Source organism: Tripterygium wilfordii, chromosome 2 (genome assembly GCF_013401445.1).
Source record: "Tripterygium wilfordii isolate XIE 37 chromosome 2, ASM1340144v1, whole genome shotgun sequence".
Classification (NCBI taxonomy): Eukaryota; Viridiplantae; Streptophyta; class Magnoliopsida; order Celastrales; family Celastraceae; genus Tripterygium; species Tripterygium wilfordii.
Window position 1 is genome coordinate 2,126,095 of NC_052233.1, and position 6,327 is coordinate 2,132,421.

Consider the following 6,327-nt stretch of genomic DNA (forward strand, 5'->3'; position numbering starts at 1 on the left):
ACACTTTTTACAATCCATGTCCCATCAAATAGCAACACTCTTCGTTGTGGGAGATTGGGAATCTCGGGAGTCCAAATGTTGTGTACATTTAGTGGGAGGCATGTAGACGATTGGGAAGGTCAAGCATCGAAATTCGATTATATGTATATATGCTCAAACACGATCCGACAACTCAATGATTGCCTCAAGAGGGTTCTTCGCCAGAAAATAATCAATGTTCCTACTTTCAGTCGTCGCCGTACAAACACACAATCAAGTTCCTGATCGATCCTCACATGATCGATGCGATGATTCTTGTACAAGGACTCTTCTCAGGTAAAGTTACTTATTTGGCATTTTTACTGCACGCAACACAATCGATGCAACCTAGAGAAAGGTGTTGAGTGTTGACATCTTGGTAGTTGCCCTTGGTATTTTTGGTTTGAAATCAACATGGCATGTTGGGAGTTTTGCTTCTCGCTTATGTCGCTTATTTCAACAATTCAATGTATTTTGTTTTAATAAAATGAGACTCAAATGCATTTTAGAAGAGAATGTCTACCTTCCCATTTATTGGCACATGTATGCTGTGTAGTTAATTTCTTCGCATCATTGTTGGTAGGAGGCAATCTTGGTGGTAGTTAGACTAAAGCTTTCTGTAGTTAATTTCTTTGCATCATTGTTGGCACCAAAACTCCTTTGCCTTCAAATCGTGGAGATTGAAGAATCAAAGAAGGGAGATTCCTCCATAACTGAAATGCAAACATATTCATTTTCATGTAAAACATTATACTGGTCCCTAACACTTATTTTATAAAATCAATTCTATGATAGTTAAGTTGTGTTTTCATTTTCTTGGCTAATTAGTTTTTGCCAAAACACTATTTGTTTATGTAGGAAATATTTCTGGTGCTCTCATTTTCATTAAAGATAACTTTGATGCAGTTAAGAAGTCAACAATCCTTAACAAGCTTTGAATAGTTAGGCTTCTAAGAAGTGTTGTTTGACTTTTAAGAAGTGGTGTTGTGCTGCATATTTAGATCAAGGTATGTACAATATGCAAGTTGATAGCTATTATTCTTGGACATTTGAAGGAATATTTGGGGCTCTTCATTTGTCACTTGCATTGAACTTTCAAAGGTTGCGAAATAAGTGCCTCTGACAACAAACAACCAGCTATAATGTATCACCTCTAGGCGGTTAAAGTGAATACTAAAAACTATACTAACCGTGCTAATTGAGGGCATTCACTATTGTGTTACATGATTCAAATTGTAATATTTTACTATAACTTAATGATAAATGTTGTGGGAATCATATCTAAAAACCTTATTATTCAGTATCATACGTGTGTTACATAGTCAAAATTGTAATATGTTATTGTGGATAAATAAAATGACACATGCTAGGTCAACATGACATGTCACGAGTGGCATAGGGAATAGAATCATACTACTGTCTTCAGGAAGCTTCGTGCTTGGAATGAAGAGGTGAGAGAGAGGATAAGTCTCAACCTCTCCAAGGAATATCCTAACAAATCTCAAGCTAACGTACATCCAAAGACATTCAAACTCAGGAGATCATGGTCAGGGAGATTTGATCCTACCGTGACGATAAAATCAAATCCATTTATCTCTTCATCCCTGTCCATATAAAGGAGGCTGAGGATTAAGTCAAGGTACGATTCATTGTTCTCTAATTCACTTTCACTTTTACTTCGATTCCCTTTTAGGAGTATTGACTTGAGCGTTGGAGTGTCCCCAGGCCATGAAGGATCGCCTTCTCTCTTATTCTTACAAGATTTCTTGGAGACTTATGATAGGAAAACACTGTTCGTATTGAATCAACAAGACTCAACACAGATATTGCAAGCTAAGGGAAACCCTAAGCAGATAGACACAAGATTCTTTTTCATTGATACCAAAAATAAAGGGAAAAGAGGTTCATATAACCCTCTTTCATAACAAGCCTTAACAGGCCAAACTAATAAACAAAACAAAACACGACCCACATAAGCCACGACCCAAGCCCACAAGCCAATTGGACCCGAGAAGCTTCCTAACATTCCTAGGGCTATGCAAATGAAACCAAAAACCGGTAATCAGACCGGCCGGTCCGTCTGGATCGGTTGGTTCCCCCTAGAAGAATAATCTTGTCCCCAAGATTGTGTGTGAGGAAACCTTTCCCACATACATGAAGCTTCTTCCCAGGTAGACTCGTCTACTGCTAAGCTTGCCCACTGCACCAGTACTTGCAATTGTTCTACTCCTTTTTGTTTAATGCTCATCTGTTCTAGAAAACGCAGTGGCTCCAATTGCAAGTCACCTTCTTCATCAAATTTGGGGAGTTCCTGCATTCGAACCACCTTCCTGCCAACCACTTTTTTAAGACAGGAAACATGAAATACAGGGTGTACTCGAGCACCTTCAGGAAGTTTGAGCTTGTATGCCACCATACCAATCCGTTTGAGAACTTTATACGGACCATAGTAGTTAGGTGCCAACTCCATGTTACCCCGCCTTTGGATAATATGTTGTCGATAAGGTTGTAATTTTAAAAATACGCAGTCTCCCACGTTAAAGCTCCTTTCAGTGCGATGTGAATCTGTAACTTGCTTCATGCGATTTTACGCCTCCACCAAATTTGTTTTCAACTGTCGTAACAACTTATCTCTGCTCATCAACTCCCCTGCCACTACTTCCACTCTTACGGTACCATATTCATACGTTAATACAGTAGGAGGTTTTCTACCATAAATGGCCTCATACAAAGTCATCTTGATACCCAAATGATAGGAAGTGTTGAACCAATACTCTGCCCAAGCCAACCAACGTGTCCACTTCTTAGGGTATTGTCTTGAAAAACATCGAAGATAAGTCTCGAGGCAACGGTTCACAAATTCAGTCTTGCCATCGATCTGCGGGTGATAGCCTGAAGACAATTTCAACTGAGTACCCTGATATTTAAATAGTTTAGACCAGAATTTACTCACAAATACTTTATCGCGATCACTAAAAATCGACTTAGGCACACCATGCAATTTAATAACATGGTCAGTGAAGACTTGTGCTACTGACACTATGGTGAAAGGATGTCTTAAGGCATCAAAATGGGCTCATTTTGAAAGTCGATCCACCACAACCATTATAATTGTGTACCCATTCGATAGGCAAAGCTTCAATAAAATCCATGGTGAGTTCGGACCATATCTCTTCAGGTATGGGCAAGGGCTGCAATAACCCAGGGGACCGTATATTCTCATATTTCTGTCTTTGGTAAATATCACACTCAACAATATATTGTTTAATAAACGCCCGTACCCTTGGCCAATAGAAAGTATGAAAGACTCTCTAAATGGTCTTTTTGTAACCTTCGTGTCCCGTTATAGGGCTATCATGCAACTCATATAGTATTTTCTGCCACCATGGAGTAGTGGGACTAATAACAAGTCTGTTGTTGTACCTCAAACACTCCCCTTCCACAGAATAATTTTTTTCCAGAAACGAAGAATGTGACAGTTTCCCTTTCATTTCTCGAACCCAGGAGTCGGTTGCCAAATCCTTTTTTAACTCCTCTAACCAGGTGGACTCAACTCGCGACAAAGCACACACTTCCTCCCAACACCTCCTGACGAGATAGTAGGACTGCCACAGTATTTTCCACTCCCTTGCGATACACAATCTCGAAATCATATCCAAGAATCTTGGTAATCCATTTATGTTGCAATGGTGTATGAGCCCGAGACCCCAAAAGGCGCTTAATACTTTCATGATCCGTTTTGATGACAAATTTATGACCAATTAAATAAGGCCGCCACTTGTTGACAGCGAAAACCACCGCTAAAAGCTCTTTCTCATATGTGGACAAACCCAAGTGCTTGGGAGCTAAATGTTTACCAGCAAATGCAATAGGCCAACCCCCTTGAGTCAACACCGCACCAATTCCCAACCCACTACTAGCATTCGTTTCCAGTACAAACGGCTTAGTAAAATCAGGTAAAATCAAAACAGGGGTGGTTGTAATACCCCATCCTAATGAAAGAAAAGAAAAATATAGAAAAATAAAATAAAATGAATAAATTAGATTTAGTTATAAAAAGAATAAAATTGTAGGGTAAAAAGAATTATTGGGAGGGTTTAAAGAATATTGGAAATATAGTTGGGGACAAATTAGTCAAAGAACAAAAGTAAATGATTTTTAAAAAAAAACAAAAACAAAAACAAACAAACAAACAAAAGTGAATAAAATAAAATAAAATTAAACATAAAAAAAAACATATGAATGGTGAAGGTCTGCGCAGACCTTCACCAGAAACATTAAAAAAAATAGTTTCTTTGCTTGCTTTGCCCTCTCACTTCAAACCACCCATTTTCCGACGAAGCTCCGGCCGGCAAGGGTTCCCTTTGGGTAGAGTCACACACATACTTCAACTTTCTACAAGAAAAGAGTTGGATTGAGGTAAAGTTTTGGTTTTAGAGTTTGAGAGCTAGATGGGTTTTGGGGTTTTTGGCTCAATGAGAGTTTCTTTGTTTAGTAACTCCAAATTTAGTTCTAATCTTCTTATATTACTAGATTCATGTGTGGTTCTTGAACCAATTCAAGAGGAGGCTTGGAATTCTTGAGTTGGTGGAACTAACAAGGTTCAAGGTAAGGATTATTGACTCAAATTGCTTTAATTAAGTTTGGGTTGGGATGAAAAATAATATTGTGATATGATTTTAATTGTTTAACCTTAGAGAATTAAGGTAGAATTTGAATTTAGTGGAAATGAGAATATTGTGGAGTATCGAATGTGGGATTTGAATGGATTGATGAATATGGGAACTAAGTGGAATTGATTTCATTAAATAGGTTTGTGAATTGGCGTGGAGTGTACGTTGCTTGTTGGTGAGAATTTCGAGTCCACTTCGAGGTAGGGATTTCTCCCCTTCTCTTCGTTAATTTCAATTTCAGAAAAGACGAGTCTTGAATATTATTTCGATTGACTCGGTAAGCTCCTTTGGGCCATTCTTTGCTTGTTCCAAAGAAAGATCGTAGCCCAATTCGTATTCATATCATTTTTTACTTAAAAGTTTATTCTTGTTATGCATTATAACCCATGAAATGCTCGGTCATAAATCGGGCATTATGTAATCTTCATGCATCATGATGAATGGATGTTATATTTATATTTGTTGCATGAATGACATGAATTGTAGGATTACATTAGATGCATGGTTTGTTCCGAGGATGGACTTGGGGTTCACGTTAGGTGTTGGATGATTTGGGCACGCGCGTGGATGATGGATAGGAGCCTTGTGATGGTCCTAGGCCATAGGATTCCCACATCGGAATTTATCACTGCATGCTAGCTAGTATGTGACGCTAGGTCAGGCGTGGTAGGTTGAGATATCACCGTGGGGCCAGCGGTGAGTGGTTGCGACCACATACGTGCCAACCTTCTCTCTAGCGATTTGAGATTGACGTGATGGATGATTGATATTTGGTTCTTGGTTTTGATTGGTTGCTAGAGAGAGAGGTAGTGCGGATGGATTCTCGTCGGCTAACTACCGTAGGGTGGGAATCTCCACTAGCTTTGGTGTCATTGGAGGCGGATATGGAGGTTTGGTTGGGTTGATCATGTGCATTAGTTTTGCATTGCATATTGTTGCATCGATTACGCGTTATTGCTTTTTTAGCCTTACTATTCTTTTTTGTATTCTATCATTTTGTCCCTACTGAGCCTTCTGCTCACCCTATCTACTTTCCCTCCCCACAGGTGAAACAGGATCTAGTGTATAGGCTGTGGATCAGCAGGAGGACGCGTGACAGAGGTGGTCTGGACCTTTGTTTATTCTTTTGTGTTTATGTGGTACATGTGTACGGTTATATACCTATGGATGTATATGTATGACTTGTCGTTTACATGCCACAGTTGTGTGAGTAGGTTATATTTGGAGTTATGTTTACGTTTTGAATGTGCATTGTATTTGGTTGGTCGGGAGTGGTGTTCTGTGACTACTGTGTGACTGATGATGATGATGAGATGTGTATGACTGTGGACCCTGAGGGTCGGTTGACTTTTGGAAGTGCTAGAAGCTATTTTGTTATTTGTATGTTTGTTACAGGTTGGGTTCCCCAATTTATGGGGAGATGCTGTCTAAATTTCTAGTGAGATTATAATGACTTGTGATGTAGCACGTGAGGTGCACGTTTTGTTATCCTTATCCTTTTCTTCACGCTCCGTGGATCGGAGCGTGACAGTGGTGCTCATAGCTGCCTTTAAGGCATCGAAGGCCTTACCTGCCTCACTTGTCCATTGAAAGCTACCCTTCTTCAACAAGGTAGTCAAAGCAGTACTAATCTTGC

The 6,327-nt window shown here is 39.4% G+C and overlaps 1 long non-coding RNA gene across 1 annotated transcript; it reads left to right on the plus strand.

The window, feature by feature from the left end:
• Nucleotides 1-4,269: 4,269 nt before the first annotated feature.
• On the plus strand, nt 4,270-6,082 carry LOC119981254. The gene is made up of 4 exons (XR_005464086.1): nt 4,270-4,437; nt 4,552-4,626; nt 4,831-4,891; nt 5,738-6,082. It is a non-coding gene; the product is annotated as an uncharacterized LOC119981254 (long non-coding RNA).
• Nucleotides 6,083-6,327: the final 245 nt, after the last annotated feature.